The sequence below is a fragment of the Odocoileus virginianus genome, chromosome 4, assembly GCF_023699985.2.
Source record: "Odocoileus virginianus isolate 20LAN1187 ecotype Illinois chromosome 4, Ovbor_1.2, whole genome shotgun sequence".
NCBI lineage: Eukaryota > Metazoa > Chordata > Mammalia > Artiodactyla > Cervidae > Odocoileus > Odocoileus virginianus.
The window spans coordinates 76548169-76567897 of NC_069677.1; the positions used below are offsets into that span (position 1 = coordinate 76548169).

General features: G+C 42.4%; 1 protein-coding gene and 1 non-coding gene across 10 annotated transcripts in view; one reads left to right on the top strand and one right to left on the bottom strand.

Annotated features, from left to right (window-relative positions):
• Window positions 1-19729, bottom strand: part of NEK11 (NIMA related kinase 11) — a 282586-nt gene that overhangs the window by 18088 nt on the left and 244769 nt on the right. The gene's annotated exons all lie outside the window — the stretch shown is intronic.
• Window positions 8353-8455, top strand: LOC139034910 (U6 spliceosomal RNA). Its single transcript, XR_011487484.1, has one exon. It is a non-coding gene; the product is annotated as a U6 spliceosomal RNA (small nuclear RNA).

The window sequence follows — 19729 nt, forward strand, 5'->3', positions numbered from 1 at the left end:
TAGCAGACCACCCATGGGAGAAGGGCCTAAGGCGGAGGCCCACAGACTCTAGAAATGAACTTAGGTCATTTGGGCAGAGAATTGCAGGGTCCCAGGTGACCAGAGGAGTGGAGTGGAGGCCTAGGCTCTGAGGATGCCAGTCCCCTTGGCCCGATAGGCTACTGGGAGGATGACCACAGGGGCACCCTCAACAGGCAGGCCTGTTAGGGGAAGCACACTGATTGAAACCGCCCACCCTGGCCAGGCACTATAGTAACCATTTGCATGAGTTATTTTATGACAGGAGATCCTGATAAGGAATATGGTACTAATAAGCCACCCCCAAAAGGAAGAGTTCGGGAAAGGTCGAAAGGAGACACTGCCTGTCCGTCCACTTCCCAGAATCCCTCTCGCTAGCATCTATCTTGGCTGAGCAATGCTGAGCGCCACCAGGAAAGACTCTGAATTAGAATGATTGGCCAGGGACCACCCGGGACACTAATCCCATCACCATAAAACCGTCCCCTTCCCAATAAAATCTCTTGTTTTGTCAGCACATGTGTCTCCTCAGACAATTCATTTCCGAGTGTTAGACAAGAGCCCAGTTTTGGGCCCTGGAAGGGGTCCCCCTTCCTGCAACAGGCCCAGTCCTGGCCTTTTTGCCTGAGGCCTAGGGATGAGACTAGGAGGGAGGCTGCCTTTGTCAATGTGATTAAGGAACACCTCTCTGGTGGCGGGGTGGGGGGCGGGGGCGGGGTAGGAATGGCATTTGAATGGAGACTTGGATGGCCAGGTTCTCTGGGGAGCAGGGCATTCCCAACTGAGGGAAGAGGTGGCCAGGCAGGTTAAGCTCTGTGTGGAAGGAAAGAAAACTGGGGTGACGGGGATCTGACTCAGAGCAGCAGAATGACAGGCAGTGAGGGCAGACGCTTAGGCAGGGCAGAGAGCTTGGGGGATGAGGAAGGGGTCCTGCCTTGACCTGTATGCAGTGAGGCCTTTGAAGGGCCAACAGGATCTGAGCCTTGTTATAACCAGATCACTCTGGTCCTGTGTGAAGTAAGTAAATCACAAGGAGCCACTATCAAGGGCAAATCAAGAGATCTGAGCACCACACAAAAGGCTTCAGTGCCCTTGATGTAAAGATTCTTGTGACTAGTTCTTCCCCAAATTTCAGCACCAAGAAAACTCTCCTAATAAGCTGGTTCTTACTGACTCAGAGGGTTTCTCCTCTTGTCCAGGCCACCTGGAAGCTCAGAGCTGAGTTGATACTTATTTGCAGGGTAAACTGTTCAATTTATCATCTGGCATCCAATCTCTTTCTCTCTCTCTTTTTTTCTTTTTGGCCATTCCATGCCTCATACAGAACTTTCCTGCCCGCCTGAGGATGGAACCCATGCCCCCTTCATTGGAAGCATGGAGTCTTAACCACTGGACCACCAGGAAAGTCCTCTAATCTCAATTTTATACATCACTTCCCATGTGTTTTTACAAACTTTTCTTAAAACACCAAAAAGTATATGTAAATAGCAATACTAGTTAGAAATGTAGAAGTTGGGACTCAAGACACTGGTATCCAACTAGCAGTTCCTTTGGCAACGTGCACACCAGAAGTTGTTTGTGTTTTGTTTTTGATCACTTGGTGTATTGTAATTGAGGGGCAGGTAGCAAGGAGCTTTTAAATGCCTGTTAACCTTTGGTACTAAAAAATTGCAGCAACTTGTTGACATTCAGTTTCTAATCTTTACAAACAAATGAATGCCATGGTTTTCATGACCTTCCTAACAATATTACAAGGATGTCATAAAACATTTTAAGATATACAAAAAACTGTAAAATATAATACAATGAACAAGCATATCCAACTCCCAGTTTATGGATTCAAGCATTAGCAAATGCAGCTGAAGCTCTGAATTCTCTCGCTAATTATAATCCCTTCCCAATCACCAGAGGTAACCACTATTCTGAATCTGGTGTTTATCATAAACAAGCATTTTAAAAATATCTTTATTACATATGACAGTATGTATCCCTCAAAAATAAGTAGCACTGTTTTGTGTGTTTTTACACTTTCAGTAAGTGGTATCATACTTGGGTTTTTTCTTGCTTTTTTTTTTTTTTTTTTTTTTTGCTTAAATTGTTGATAATTACCCCCTTTGGTGCTGGAGCTTGCTGATTTTCTGCTTGTGCCAGTCCATGACTATTCTGAATTTGTTACCCTGATGAAGTACATTTCAGGTTGTTTCTACCACCCCCACCCCATCATTACCACTTTCACTAACAAAGCTGCTGGAAATATTTGTGAAAACCCTTTTTGGATTGTTTTTACTTCAAACTACAATATATATGTATATGTGTGTGTCTGTGTGGAAAACCAAGCCTTTCAGAGACAGTTCCTACATAATGCAATTATTTTCAGAATGACTTAACCATCATTCATATCCTATCTTTTATAATGGCTCCAAGATGGATATTTTATAAGCAAATACAATCTAGAGAGGGATAGAATTACAGAACTTTTAAAAAGTCCTGCAAAGTAACAAGGAGTCATCTAATCAAATGCCTTCATTTTATAAATGAGGAAAGTGACTCCAGGATGGGGAAGGGGCCTCCCCAGTGGTGAGCACTGGGCTTCAAGAATGGACTCTATACTGGCCTCCGTGAAGATGGACATACATGTGAGATAAACATAAAATAAACAAACCTTCAGTAGACAAGGCACCATGAGATGTGGACCACTTGGTGAAGTCCTTCCTGGCTGAATTATGACTATGCTTCTCTTGGTCAATTCAAATCACTTTCTTAATTTTTCAAAAGTCAGTTTCATCCTAGCTTTGCTGGAGTCAAAGCAAGGAGCAGGAGATTAAACAGATTTTTCTAATCAAACACAAGAATAATTGGATTTGCAAAGGAAAATGAAAAGAAATCACAAAGGAAAAGAAATTAGAACATAAATATGTTTGGGAGAATTCCTCAGAAAAAGAGTGAGTTGTTATAGTTGGGAAACTACAGGTTTCCTTGGAGAAGAATGAATTTTAAAAGCTGCCTTTCATTTGATTAGATTCTGTAAGAACTCTCTCCTTGACTAAACTTCAGTTAGGCTTCTTTGTGTCCATCTTCTGCTCAAGGAGGCCTTGTCCTCGGCTGCAGTCTGTGTCCCACTGGGCCCAGTTTAGCAAGGATTCCCGTGCCCTTCATACCTAAGCAACTCCCCTTAGTAACCTTCTGTCCACTGACTTCCTTCCTGCTCACTGGCTACACATGCCCAGCTGTCCCTGTTGTACCCAAGCAGACGTCAGTCTCTCTCCCTTTTTGCAGCAGTCTTGAGTAAAGTCTTCCTCGCCTGTTTGATTTCTGTCTGGTGCAATTTTTCTGGGACAGATTCACATCTCAGTTCCAGAAAGTCACTGGGTCCAGGGTAGAAACTGCCCGTAATGAGAAGGACCATGTCCTGGTTAACCTGAGACAGTCTTGGTGCCTGCCTGACATAGAAGCACAATCACCAGTGGTGCCCGTTCCATTGTCAAAAGGGTGCTGGTTTGGACAATAAATTATATGGTCACCCACATGTGATGTGACATTTACTGGCTAAATTGTCACTGAGGACCTTAATGACAAGAGGATCTACTGAACTTCAAAATGGTGCTATAGCAACTACATAGGCAAAAGAGAACAGACTCTTTAGATGAGAACATTTCCTTTTAGTCCTGACACCCCTCCCCCCACTCCGAGACATACATAGTTATGTTTGTATCATTTTATGTCCCCAATTAAAATGATTCTTCATGCATAAAACATGATTTTCATCACTTTGTAGCTCAACATGTTCACTCGTCGCCTTGATTGTACCTCTCCCTTGATGATGACAGATTGGTTTATCTCAGCACATTTACCATCAACACGACATGCACTCCAGAGAGGGAAGGAGGGAGCAGACAGCCCAGGAAGGCCACTGTGCCACAGGCCCGAGGAAACGCAGCTGAGATCAGGGAATCACACCTCATTCTCTGCTGAGTACCAGTAAAGGACTGAAGTGAATTTGCAAAACAATAATTGAAGCTGACACCTGCTCTTGACAGGTGGGGGCAGACCAAGATTGCCCTGCTGTGCAAAGACGGACAGGTGGGAGGGATTCCCCTAGAGCCTCCCACCAGGAAACACTGGGTTTCTTGCCTTCTGCCCTAACCCCAAAGGGGGAGACCCTTCATTAAGGTGAGGTTTGTAAGTAATTTTGAGCAATGGCTTTTATAGTTACTTCCACTTCTTTGAAACTATCTGCAAGAGGCCCTTATCCTGCAGAGTGCTCCCAGGTTTGATGGGATGGCTGCAAACTGTCAGCAAGATCTCAGGCTCTGGATTTAAGATACAGATGGGCTGGGGGGCGGAGGGAAAGGATTGAATTAGGCTAATCTCCAAATTTCCTTCTACTGGGAAAGTCAAAGATTCAATCCTCAACTAGGTTTGTTAGCCCCTGTTTTATAGGCAGGAAGATTTGAAAGAAGAGAGAGCAAGGCCACTGAGGGGGACCGGTGCCTCTTGACTTCAGCACTCCGTGTGTGAGCGGCAGGAGGAGATGGCCAATTTAGAAAGAAGAACCAAGGCTGTCAAAAGGGTGCTTTACCCTGGAAGCAGGATCCCACCTGCAGCATCACCCCTCACTGGAGCTGGTTGGAAATGCAGGCTCTCAGGACCCACCCAGACCTACTGGATCAGATTTTTCTTTTTAGAGGACTCCAAGTGATTCACGTGCACTTTAGAGTCTGAGAACACTGGCTGGAGCTGTGGATTTCACTTTGAATAGGAGGACTCCATAAAGCATTTCAAACTATGAAGGAGTTTTGAAGAAAATCCTGATGTTTTTATGGGATCAGGCCAGCTTCCCAAGCTCTGAGGCATCATTTCCCATACCAGCACCCTCTACAGAATTACTGAACTTAAATTTCTTACAATATGAGTTTAAATCTGATGAGTAATGCTTCCATTGATGGGGTTCTTCATAAATTTCAGGCTGACTCTTTCTCCTCTCTTCTCTCTCTCCTTCTCCCTAAATCTCTGATGTGCAGCTTTATATTAGTAATAATCTTGGATTCATAACACACTCTCAGCATCGTGTTTGTCTTAAGAGGAGGACACCAGCCTTTTCTGGGTTGGAGACTAGAAACAATAGTCTATTTAGTAGTTTGCTGGGTTTGCTTGCCCATGTTTGCCTGACTCCTAATTCTGCATCAGCTAGAAGCCCCTCTGCTTAAATAAGCAGGAAACCTTTTCCCCTTCAATTTGGGAAATATTGTATTCTAATTTTATCTTACTGATGATAAAAGAAGTGACAAGCAAACATAAACCTATGTTAATAATTTTCCCACCTTTTCTTTGTATGTGGGGCAGATATTGCAGAAATCATTTGGTGGGAAATGAAGTTTCGATTAGTTCTAAAATATATTAGACGTGTACAATAGGTAGTCTTGGGAAGAAACAGGAAGAATTAAATTGCAGGTTTTAGTTGAACTATGTGAAACTGCCAATTTTACAAGTTAAAAAAGTCAAATATTGGCAATTTCATTTAGTTAACCTAGTTAGGATGTTTCAATTAAGATTTTCTTGACATAAGAAATATTAAGAGGTTTGACAGTGCTATTTGGGGAGGCTGAGTTGTCTCTTTAAAAAAAATTTTTTTAATTAATTAATTTACTTTTGGCTGTGCTGGGTTTCTTTGCTGCTTGGGCTTTTCTCTAGTTGCAGCAAGTAGGTCTTACCCTGCAGCTGCAGTGCTGGGGCGTCTCATTGCGGTGGCTTCTCTTGTTGCAGAACATGGGTTCCAGGGTGAGTTTCAACTGGTGAGGTTCCAGTTGCAGTTTCTGGGCTCTAGAGCACAGACTCAATAGTTGTGGCACATGCGTTCAGTTGCTCTGAGGCATGTAGGATCTTCTTGGATCAGGGATTGAACTTGTGTCTCCTGCTTTGGCTGGTGGATTCTTTACCACTGAGCCACCACAGAAGCCCTGAGTTGTTTCTTTTATTTGGGGATATTTTTTGGAAGTTGGAGCAAATGCTTTGAAGACTAGACCACCATCTTTCTATTCTAAGCAGGCAGGGGAACATGGGCTGTGGGAAGGTGAAGTTTGGTTACAGATTTAGGATGAATGTATGTGTCCTTGAAGGAGGCTTATAAACCTTCTGAATCTGTGAAATATATAAATGGTGTCACAGAAATATAGATAAGTTGATACACAAACTAGAGTAAGTTTCTTTTCTACTTTCTTTCTACAGTCAGGTACAGTTAATACTTGAATTCTGATAGGATTAAGAAAAGAAAATATTCCCCCTTCCCTATGTCTGCATCACTCTTTAGTTAGAATGAGAGGAGTGAAGTCAAGCTAAAGTGTAAGAATCTCTTCCCTTCCTTGGTTAATTGTCACAGTCACACCTTAGGCCAGCTGTATTCCATGGCATGGTGGGCATAATTCTATGATATGCCAAACTGCATCATGTTCTAATTATGTATTCAAGTGTGCTGGTCCAAGGGTCACACTTTGACTTGGAGGTAGGGAGTGCATGCTAAGTTGGTTCAACTGTGTGACTCTTTGTGACCCTATGGACCATAGCCTGTCAGGCTCCTCTGTCTCTAGGCAAAACTGGAGTGGGGTGCCATTTTCTTCTCCAGGGGATCTTCCCAGCCCATGTCTCTTGCATCTCCTGCATTGGCAGGCAGGTTCTTTACCACTAGCGCCACCTGGGAAGCCCCAACTCCAAGGTAGAGACCATGTCTTAATTGTGATGACGTGCCCAGTGTCTTCAAGGAAGCTTGGCAGACAGTAGGTATCAACAACTGCTATATGGCAAAATTTAAAATTTGTAGAACAAATGATGGCTTTTAGTAACTAATCACATTAACAAAAGTTGAAAATATTACATTAAAAATCTTTGTAGATTATGGAAACTAATTTGGCAATAAATATCAAGGGCCACATCCTATGAGCCAATAATTATAACAAAATACCATACCCTATGAACTAGTAATTACATTTATCTTCAGAAAGGCTTTGAAATTCAAAGACAGCATTTGGTTAAAAAAAAAAATTGTTTATGACAACATTATGTACAAGTTGGAAAAACCGAAAACAACTTAAAAATCCAAGAGCAGGAAAATATTTTTTTGGAATATTTAATAACAATGGAAAATGCTCAAGGAAGGAAGGGGAGAAAAATCATGACACATATCCTGCTTTTGTTTTAAACTTATTAAAAAAAAACCTTTAAACTTAGCATCATATTACAAAGATGTCCCAAGTATTAAAAATTCTGCCAAAGCAGTGTTTGTAATGGCCACAGAATTCCATTGGATATAAATACAATAAGTTATTAATTGTGTTTTATAAATGTACACAAGCTTCCCTGGCGGATCAGCAGTAAAGAATCCACCTGCAATGCAGGAGATGGAGGAGATGCAGGTCTGATCCCTGGGTCAAGAAGATTCCTTGGAGGAGGCATGGCAACCCACTCCAGTATTCTTGTCTGGAGAATCCCATGCACAGAGGAGCCTGGCAGGCTACAGCCCATGGGGTCACAAAGAGTCAGACACAACTGAAGTGACTGAACATGTGCACATGCATAAATGTACACACACTAAAAATCACACATGGATGGGGTAATATGTATATGGTCTGGCACCTTCTTTTTCTCAGCTAACAACATTATCTAGAGAGCTCACCACAGAAGCACATGCAAAACTTCCTTAATTTGTTTTTTGTGCCAGGATACTATTCCATTGCAGAGACATGCACTGATTTTTTCAAAACAACTTGTATTGATACTTTCAGCTATTTCTAGCCTTTTCTATTAAATAGTCCCGTGACAGATACTTTTGACATATATTTCTGTGCATTTATGCAATTATATCTGTGGGATAAATTCTGATACTGCTGGAGCAAAGAAAATGTTCTTTTTAAGAACTCCAATAGACATAGGCAAATTGCGCTCCAAATTGTTACACCAGTGAACGCTGTCTTGAACACTGCATAAGGGCACGTCTTCATTTAAAGTTGAAATAATGGATGGGCTCTATTTGCATGGGTGTATTTGAAAGAGAGCTCATGAGCTCCAGCAATGCACGGTGCCGTGAAAACTGGGTCTCCCTCCTTCCTCCCCCACTCCTTTCCCACTCTGCCTTCCCTCCCTCTTGCCTTTTTTTTCTTCCTTCCTTCCTCCTCCTTCTCTCCTTTCCCTCCATCTTTCTTCCTTTCTTCCCTCCCTCCCGCCCTTCCCTTCTTCCTTCCCACCTTGTTACAGGAGGAGAGCCATGCAGGAAATTAGAGTGAAAGTCATGTTCCAGTTAGAGAATTAGAAGAAAACACGGAACGGGCTTAGCTGGAGCAGGGTGCTCCCTCTGGCAGGGCAGATGCTGAAACTGGACCCATACAGAGAGGTCAGCGTGGCCCCTGCCTGAGGATGATACACAATCTGTGAAGTGTTCCATATGTTACAGTAACTGTGATGTGACAATGTGCTCACTAACCTTATTGTGGTGTGCTGGGCTAAGTCGCCTCGGTCATGTCCGACTCTTTGTGACCAAATGGACGGTAGCCCGCCGGGCTCCTCTGTCCATAGGATTCTCCAGGCAAGGAACGCCATTTCCCGCTCCAGGGATCTTCCTGACCCAGGGATCGAACCCGTGTCTCTTACATCTCCTGCACTGGCAGGTGGGTGCTTTACCACTTGCGCCACGTGGGAAGCCTAATCTTATTGTGGTAATTGTGTCAAATCATGATGTACAAATCATCACACTGTACATGTTAAAGGATGAACTGAGGCATAAAAAATTTAACAGTTTATTGAGAGAGGAGGAGCCAAGATGGCGGAGGAATAGGACGGAGAGACCACTTTCTCTCCTACAAATTCATCGAAAGAACATTTGAATGCTGAGCAAATTTCACAAAACAACTTCTGATCGCTAGCAGAGGACATCAGGCGCCCAGAAAAGCAGCCCATTGTCTTCGAAGGGAGGTAGGACAAAATATAAACGATAATAAAGGAGTCAAAAGAGCTACGGACGGAGACCCGTCCCGGGAAGGGAGTCTTAATAGAGGAAGTTTCCAATCACCAGGAAACCCTCTTAATGGCGGGACTGGGGGAAGTTTTCTGCATCCTAACTGGGAGGAAAAATTAAACAAGGCCCACAGATTACGTGCCTAAAAGCAACTCCCAGCAGAAAAGTACCCCAGACGCCCTTACCCGCCAGCAACAAGCGGGGCGGAACGGAGAGGAGCGGGCGGCATTGCTTAGGGTGAGGTCCTGCCCGAAGACCCTGAGAGCAATCGGAGGGAGCTTTTTTAAACTGTGGGATAGCAAGGGACAAAATTAACTGGCCCGAACACACTGCCGGTGGTTCGCAAAACAAAGGGACTGAGAATCTCCAGAGAAGAGCCGGCCCATCCCCGCTGGAGGTAGGAGGCAGGGGGGAGGGGAAAAGGGCAAACTCAGCCCCTGAGAAGCCACCCCCTCCCACACTGCAAACAGGCCTCCGGGTTCTAGCTAAAGACTTCCTGAGACCCGACTGGCCATGCGTGCTGGGGCCGCGGAGGGAAAAAGCGCGCCGTACCCGGGAGATTGTGCCCAAGCCTCTGGCTGCCTGGGCCGCTCGCCGCGGAGGGAAAAGGCGCGCCGCATCCGGGAGAGTACGCCCAAGCCTCTGGCTGCCTGGGCCGCTCGCCGCGGAGGGAAGGGGCGTGCTGCCCCCGGGAGAGTGCGCCCAAGCCTCTGGCTGCCTGAGCCGCTCAGGCCGGGGAAGGCACAGAACGCGGGCGCAGCCGAATCTGCGCTTTTGTGGAGTACCCGAAGACTGGGGCCGCACTCGACGCAGGGCCCGCTCCATATGGAGCCGGGAGCCTGAGCAGTGTGGACGGCGGGAGCGCAGACACCCGTGAGCGGGGCAGGCCCAGTGTGACCGGAACACGGTGAGCGCTGTCCACACGGAGCGGTATCTGTCTGCAGCGCCCCCCCCCACCCCTCCCCTTAGCAGGACTGAACTGAACTAGCGAACTGAAATAAGAGATCACCTCCGCCCGCCTGTGTCGGCGGAAATTAGACACCAAAGAGACGGCAAACAGAAGCCAAATAAACAAAGGGAACCGCTTCAGAAAGGACCGGTGCAACAGATTAAAATCCCTGAAGGTAACACCGACTACACGGGAAGGGGCCTACAGATATCGAGAAGTGTAAGCTGGAAAGAGGAGCTATCTGAAATTGAACTGATCCTACGCTGACCGCAACAACTCCAGAGAAATTCCTAGATATATATGTACATATTTTTTTTTTAATTTAAAAAAAAATTTTTTTTTCTTTCTTTTTGTTTTAAAAAATTTTTTCTCTTTTATTTTCTTTTACAATTCCCTATTACTCCCCCATTACTCCTCAACTTTCATTTTCATATATTTTTATGATTTTTTTAATTAGGGGAAAAAAAATTTTTTTTTTCTTTTTTTTTTCTTGTTTTTCTCTCCTATTTCCTTTTAAAGTCCTCTAATACTCCTCTATTATTCATTAACTTTCATTTTCATTTCACTATAACCTTGCCAAAAAAAAAAAAAAGAGAGAGAGAAACCCTATTTTTTAAACTGAACTTCATATACAGTTCTAAATTTTTTGTGGTGTTTTTTGTTTTTAAATATTGTGTTTCAAAGAGTCTAACCTCTACACTAGATTTTTAATCTTTGTTTTTCAGTAGTATGTGATATAAATTTTGGTCATTTAAGAATCCAATATTCAGTTCCCATTTCTATTCAGGAGTGTGGTGACACTCTCCCACTTTTGAGACTCTGTTTTCTACCTCAGAACACCTCTATTTCTTCCATTCCCCTTCTCTTTCCAATCCAACTCTGCAAATCTTTGTGGGTGTCTGGGCTACGGGGAACACTTTGGGAACAGATAACTGTGTAGATCTGTCTCTCTCCTCTTGAGTCCCCTTTTTCTCCTCCTGCTCACCTCTATCTCCTTCCTCCCTCTCCTATTCTTCATGTAACTCTGTGAACCTCTCTGGTTGTCTCTCACGGTGGAGAATCTTTTCACCATTAACCTAGAAGTTTTATTATCAGTGCTGTATAGTTGGAGAAGCCTTGAGACTATTGGAAGAATAAAACTGAAATCCAGAGGCAGGAGACTTGAGCCCAGATCCTGAGAAAACCAGAAAACTCCTGACTACACAGAACATTAAGGAATAAGAGACCATCCAAAAGCTTCCATACCTACACCAAAACCAACCAACACCCAAGAGCCAATAAGCTCCAGTACAAGACATACCACGCAAATTCTTTAGCAACGCAGGAACATAGACCTGAGTGTCAGCATACAGGCTCTCCAAAGTCACACCTAACACAGAGACCCATCTCAAAACTCATTACTGGACACTCCATTGCACTCCAGAGAGAAGAAATCCAATTCCACACACCAGAACGCTGACACAAGCTTCCCTAATCAGGAAACCTTGACAAACCAATCGTCCAACCCCACCCACTGGCTGAAACCTCCACAATAAAAAGGAACCTCAGACCACAAGAATACAGAAAGCCCACTCCAGACACAGCAATCTAAACATGATGAAAAGGCAGAGAAATACCCAACAGCTAAAGGAACATGAAAAAAGCCCACCAAGTCAAACAAAAGAGGAGGAAATAGGGAATCTATCAGAAAAAGAATTTAGAATAATGATAATAAATATGATCCAAAATCTTGAAAACAAAATGGAGTTACAAATAAATAGCCTGGAGACAAAGATTGAGAAGATGCAAGAAATGTTTAACAAGGACCTAGAAGAAATTTTTAAAAATCAATTAAAAATTAATAATGAAATAAATGAGATCAAAAACACTCTGGAGGGAACCATGAGTAGAATAACAGAGACAGAAGATAGGATAAGTGAGTTAGAAGATAAAATGGTGGAAATAAATGAAGCAGAGAGGAAAAAAGAAAAAAGAATAAAAAAAAATGAGGACAACCTCAGGGACCTCTGGGACAATGTGAAACGCCCCAACATTCGAATCATAGGAGTCCCAGAAGAAGAAGACAAAAAGAAAGGCCATGAGAAGATACTCGAGGAGATAATAGCTGAAAACTTCCCTAAAATGGGGAAGGAAATAACCAACCAAGTCCAAGAAACCCAGAGAGTCCCAAACAGGATAAACCCAAGGCGAAACACCCCAAGACACATATTAATCAAATTAACAAAGATCAAACACAAAGAACAAATATTAAAAGCAGCAAGGGAGAAACAACAAATAACACACAAAGGGATTCCCATAAGGATAACAGCTGATCTATCAATAGAAACCCTTCAGGCCAGAAGGGAATGGCAGGGCATACTTAAAGTAATGAAAGAGAATAACCTACAACCTAGATTACTCTACCCAGCAAGGATCTCATTCAGATATGAAGGAGAACTCAAAAGCTTTACAGACAAGCAAAAGCTGAGAGAATTCAGCACCACCAAACCAGCTCTTCAACAAATACTAAAGGATCTTCTCTAGACAGGAAATGCAGAAAGGTGGTATAAAAGTGAACCCCAAACAACAAAATAAATGGCAACGGGACCATACCTATCAATAATTACCTTAAATGTAAATGGGTTGAATGCCCCAACCAAAAGACAAAGGCTGGCTGAATGGATACAAAAGCAAGACCCCTATATATGCTGTCTACAAGAGACCCACCTCAAAGCAAGGGACACATACAGACTAAAAGTGAAGGGCTGGAAAAAAAATATTCCACGCAAACGGAGACCAAAAGAAAGCAGGAGTCGCAATACTCATATCAGATAAAATAGACTTTCAAATTAAGTCTGTGAAAAGAGACAAAGGTGGACACTACATAATGATCAAAGGATCAATCCAAGAAGAAGATATAACAATTATAAATATATATGCACCCAACATAGGAGCACCGCAATATGTAAGGCAAACGCTAACGAGTATGAAAGAGGAAATTAATAGTAACACAATAATACTAGGAGACTTTAATACCCCACTCACAACTATGGATAGATCAACTAAACAGAAAATGAACAAGGAAACACAAACTTTAACGGACACAATGGACCAGCTAGACCTAATTGACATCTATAGGACATTTCACCCCAAAACAATCAACTTCACCTTTTTCTCAAGTGCACACGGAACCTTCTCCAGAATAGATCACATCCTGGGCCATAAATCTAGTCTTGGTAAATTCAAAAAAATTGAAATCATTCCAGTCATCTTTTCTGACCACAGTGCAGTAAGATTAGATCTCAATTACAGGAAAAAAATTATTAAAAATTCAAACATATGGAGGCTAAACAACACGCTTCTGAATAACCAACAAATCATAGAAGAAATCAAAAAAGAAATCAAAATATGCATAGAAATGAATGAAAATGAAAACACAACAACCCAAAACCTATGGGACACTGTAAAAGCAGTGCTAAGGGGAAGATTCATAGCATTACAGGCCTACCTCAAGAAACAAGAAAAAAGTCAAATAAATAACCTAACTCTACACCTAAAGCAACTAGAGGAAGAAGAAATGAAGAACCCCAGGGTTAGTAGAAGGAAAGAAATCTTAAAAATTAGGGCAGAAATAAATGCAAAAGAAACTAAAGAGATCATAGCAAAAATTAACAAAGCTAAAAGCTGGTTTTTTGAAAAAATAAACAAAATTGACAAACCATTAGCAAGACTCATTAAGAAACAAAGGGAGAAGAACCAAATTAACAAAATTAGAAATGAAAATGGAGAGATCACAACAGACAACACTGAAATACATAGGATCATAAGAGACTACTACCAGCAGCTCTATGCCAATAAAATGAACAACCTGGAAGAAATGGACAAGTTCTTAGAGAAGTATAACTTTCCAAAACTGAACCAGGAAGAAATAGAAGATCTTAACAAAATGATCACAAGCAAGGAAATCGAAACTGTAATCAGAAATCTTCCAGCAAACAAAAGCCCAGGACCAGATGGTTTCACAGCTGAATTCTACCAAAAATTTGGAGAAGAGCTAACACCTATCTTACTCAAACTCTTCCAGAAAATTGCAGAAGAAGGTAAACTTCCAAACTCATTCTATGAGGCCACCATCACCCTAATTCCAAAACCAGACAAAGATGCCACAAAAAAAGAAAACTACAGGCCAATATCACTGATGAACATAGATGCAAAAATCCTTAACAAAATTCTAGCAAACAGAATCCAACAACATATTAAAAAAATCATTCATCATGACCAAGTGGGCTTTATCCCAGGAATGCAAGGATTCTTTAATATCCACAAGTCAATCAATGTAATACACCACATTAACAAATTGAAAGATAAAAACCATATGATTATCTCAATAGATGCAGAAAAAGCCTTTGACAAAATTCAACATCCATTTATGATTAAAACTCTCCAGAAAGCAGGAATAGAAGGAACATACCTCAACATAATAAAAGCTATATATGACAAACCCACAGCAAGCATCACCCTCAATGGTGAAAAATTGAAAGCATTTCCCCTGAAATCAGGAACAAGACAAGGGTGCCCACTCTCACCACTGCTATTCAACATAGTTTTGGAAGTTTTGGCCACAGCAATCAGGGCAGAAAAAGAAGTAAAAGGAATCCAGATAGGAAAAGAAGAAGTGAAACTCTCTCTGTTTGCAGATGACATGATCCTCTACATAGAAAACCCTAAAGACTCTACCAGAAAATTACTAGAGCTAATCAATGAATACAGTCAAGTTGCAGGATATAAAATTAACACACAGAAATCTCTTGCATTCCTATACACTAACAATGAGAAAACAGAAAGAGAAATTAAGGAAACGATACCATTCACCATTGCAACAAAAAGAATAAAATACTTAGGAGTATATCTACCTAAAGAAACAAAAGACCTATACATAGAAAACTATAAAACACTGATGAAAGAAATCAAAGAGGACACAAGCAGATGGAGAAATATACCGTGTTCATGGATTGGAAGAATCAATATTGTCAAAATGGCTATACTACCCAAAGTAATCTATAGATTCAATGCAACCCCTATCAAACTACCAATGGTATTTTTCACAGAACTAGAACAAATAATTTCACAATTTGTATGGAAATACAAAAAACCTCGAATAGCCAAAGTAATCCTGAGAAAGAAGAATGGAACTGGAGGAATCAATCTGCCTGACTTCAGACTCTACTACAAAGCCACAGTCATCAAGACAGTATGGTACTGGCACAAAGACAGAAATATAGATCAATGGAACAGAATAGAAAGCCCAGAGATAAATCCACGAACCTATGGTCACCTTATCTTCGACAAAGGAGGCAAGGATATACAATGGAAAAAAGACAACCTCTTTAACAAGTGGTGCTGGGAAAACTGGTCAACCACCTGTAAAAGAATGAAACTAGAACACTTTCTAACACCATACACAAAAATAAACTCAAAATGGATTAAAGATCTAAATGTAAGACCAGAAACTATAAAACTCCTAGAGGAGAACATAGGCAAAACACTGTCCGACATAAATCACAGCAGGATCCTCTATGACCCACATCCCAGAATTTCAGAAATAAAAGCAAAAATAAACAAATGGGACCTAATGAAACTTAAAAGCTTTTGCACAACAAAGGAAACTATAAGCAAGGTGAAAAGACAGCCCTCAGAATGGGAGAAAATAATAGCAAACGAAGCAACAGACAAAGGATTAATCTCAAAAATATACAAGCAATTCCTCCAGCACAACTCCAGAAAAATAAATGACCCAATCAAAAAATGGGCCAAAGAACTAAACAGACATTTCTCCAAGGAAGACATACAGATGGCTAACAAACACATGAAAAGATGCTCAACATCACTCATTATCAGAGAAATGCAAATCAAAACCACAATGAGGTACCATTATATGCCAGTCAGGATGGCTGCTATCCAAAAGTCTACAAGCAATAAATGCTGGAGAGGGTGTGGAGAAAAGGGAACCCTCTTACACTGTTGGTGGGAATGCAAATTAGTACAGCCACTATGGAAAACAGTGTGGAGATTTCTTAAAAAGCTGGAAATAGAACTGCCATATGACCCAGCAATCCCACTTCTGGGCATACACACCAAGGAAACCAGATCTGAAAGAGACACGTGCACCCCAATGTTCATCGCAGCACTGTTTATAATAGCCAGGACATGGAAGCAACCCAGATGCCCATCAGCAGACGAATGGATGAGGAAGCTGTGGTACATATACACCATGGAATATTACTCAGCCATTAAAAAGAATTCATTTGAATTAGTTCTAATGAGATGGATGAAACTGGAGCCCATTATACAGAGCGAAGTAAGCCAGAAAGATAAAGACCATTACAGTATACTAACACATATATATGGACTTTAGAAAGATGGTAACGATGGCCCTATATGCAGAACAGAAAAAGAGACTCAGGTGTATACAACACACTTGTGGACTCTGGGAGAAGGCGAGGGTGCGATGTTTCAAGAGAACAGCATTGAAACATGTATATTATCTAGGGTGAAACAGATCACCAGCCCAGGTTGGGTACATGAGACAAGTGCTCGGGCCTGGTGCACTGGGAAGACCCAGAGGGATCGGGTGGAGAGTGAGGTGGGAGGGGGGATTGGGATGGGGAATACATGTAAATCCATGGCTAATTCATTTTAATGTATAACAAAAACTACTGTAATGATGTAAAGTAATTAGCCTCCAACTAATAAAAATTAAAAAAAAAAAATTTAACAGTTTATTGAGCAAAAATAGATCTGAATGGAGTGGTGTTCAGTCACAAGTGGTGAGGGCCCTCCACTGATGGAAGCTCAGGGAGAGACTTTCCAGAGAAAAGGTGGAAGCAAAGTGAGGAAATAACTGATGATCGGCTTCAGCCTCAAGCCTGATGGGTGGTTTGTGCTCAGCTGTCCTTGAGTTTCAATTTTGTAACCTTGAGGCATATACAAATTTAGATTTCAGCTTGTTGATGTCGGCTGCAATAGCATTAGAGCCACACTGGACTCATGACCTACCAGTTTAACTAACTTAGTGTACACCTTAACCTTAACAACGTTGCGTGTCAAATGTATCTTGAGAAAGCAAGAATGAAACTTGGAAGCAGACTGTTATGGGGAATACAGTACATAGAAATAAATCTGCAGTATGGGCAAGCTGGGTGGGACAATTTGGATGTGTCTCAATTTCCTGGGCACAGAAAGGATTCACGGAGAATCCTTGTTAAGATGCAGATTCTGGTTCTGCACGTCTACGGTGAGGCCTGAGGTTCTGCATTTCTAATGGGCTTGCAGGTGACACTTACGCGACTGGTCTGGGATCACACTTTGAGGAACAGCACTTAGTTGACAAAGCCTCCTGCCAGAAACCACAGGCGGCAGCGGCAGCAATTAGCGGGGAGGGGGTGAGCATCACTGTTAGGGTCAGGAATGCCCCTGCCAGTGTTAAAAGGTGACCGAGGACGGCAGGCTCAGCCTGCCACTGCTTCTTCATCCACCAGCTCCAGCTGGGCCCACTGCAGCAAGGGGACCCAACAAATGCTGCATGAAACCTATGCTTACTTCCCCCACTCCTACAGAAATCCTTACCTTTACACCAGATCACATTCTATTTGCTTCATCTCCAGAAGTCACTAATAACTTCTGTCACACAGAGTCCTTCAGTATTTCCTTGACTCAAGGAATACCTGGTGTCGCTGACTCTGTCCGGGGTTTAAGTGACAATCACTTGCCTTTGGTTCAGTCTGCCCACAGCCTGCAGCTGGAGGGACAGAGGCCCTGCCTGGTACTTTCTTTATGGGATAAGATGAACACAATAGAACTACTGCCCGAAGGCCCAGAATTAACACGTGGCCTTACAACACTACAGCTTCCCCTGGATTGGGCTACTTGAAAGTTTCTCTACAACCTCCCCATATTCCACCAAGATATTTTCTGCAGTGTTATATTCGGCAAAGCTAAGGGTGCTAATCTATGTTTAGGAACCAGGGTACAGTTATATTTAAGTCTTCCTGTGTGATTGTTTCCTTGCCATCAATCCTTGTAAATCAAGAGGAGTTTAAATGCTAACTTCAAAAGTTCACAAGCTGCAGTTGACAGGAACATTTTTCACCTCCCTGATCCAAAAAGACAATGCGTGATGCTGGCGGGCTAGCTGTTACCTCTCTCAGCTTCAGAGCAAGGATAGGGAGCCCAGATGATACCTGAGAACACATACACACACACTCACTATACAAAAAAGAGCTCTGGTTTGAAGCCTTAGAGAAACAAGCTAATGCTCGCTCTCCTTTTCAAAACATAATCAAGAGGACAAGACTCGAATAAGCATAGGTCTTATGAACTTTGTCACCTGATGAAGCTGTTAAATGTATCCTCCGTGTTTATTTATACTCAGAAAAGTATTTGCATCTAAGAAATAGGTTCTCTGTGAGTGAATGGTATATTCTTCTAAAGCCTGGCGGATATTCAGGGTCATCTTTCTGAGTAATAGACACAAATTAAGGATCCACGAGAAAAATTTCTAATATGCTTGTATTCACTTTAAATTTTGCTCTAATTAAGGATCATTAAAATATATGATGGTTAGCAATTAGGTTGTTTTTATGCTTGATTCATGATTTCATTTGCATTAAAAAGTTTTGAGTAGAAAATCAGAGAGGCATAATGTTTTCTTTCCTTTTTCCAGAAATTACGATGTATAAACTCTATAACAACCACAAAACGATTATCTACCTGGTGTACAAAAGAAAACAGACAACTTTTTGAGAGTTATCTTTACATATAAACACATCAAAAGCCATACAGATCTTTATGCCTTAATATGGATGATTTAAAAGAAATATGAAATGGGACCTTAGAGAAAGGCTTGTTTCAGGACCATTGAATGTCAAGACTCTTTTCCACCAAGGATGCTGAAGGAACTGCTCAGGTTTCACGGAGGAACAAGAAGTGCATAACCCTGGTCTGCTCCAAGGACACCTTTGTCATGGGTGTGCTGACAGGCTGCTCCAGTTCCAAAACTATTGCCTCTGTTTCAAACCCACTCTTCCCTACTTGGCATCTGGATGCTGAGCCCACATCTCTGCTGACCATATTTTCCCTTTGCCAGCAGCTTTCTACTAGGCTCCACCAGAAGGGGGTGCCAGAGGGAGACAGGTGAGCGGGAGAACTTCCCTCCCATCCCTGTGAATGTCAGGCTGACCCACTCCCCACCAGCGGCCGATGAATTCACTTCTGGTTTCTCCAACCTGTCCAACCTTCCTGTAACCCCTCAGAGACCCCAACACAAGAGGCTGGCACCCTCTTTTTCTGTAACCTGGGTACCACACTATGGGGCCCCTCTGCAAGCTCAGAGCCATCAGCACGAGTGACCCAGCAGTCCCCTGGGTCTGAGTCTGAGTCTCTGTGCCCAGGGCCCCTCCTCCAGGCTCCTGGGTTTTCATATCCCAATCTCTTCCTCCTACTCTTCCGACCTTGGGGGCAACCATTTCCTGCACTTGCTACTCAGATATTCCAGTATCTCCTCTGTCTTCTTGGCTCCCTAATACATGGTAACAACTCAGTATTACACTCCTTCCACTAGAACAACTGGTGTGTACCTTCTCCCAGCAGCCCGTGGACAAGCTGGTAGAGAGGCTGGGCAGGGGTCTTTCCCAAGATGTGTTCTCTGAACACAGAAGATGTCCTTATGTGATCTGTTGTGTGATTTAATATTAAATCAACAGTAGGTCAAACTACCTGGCCCT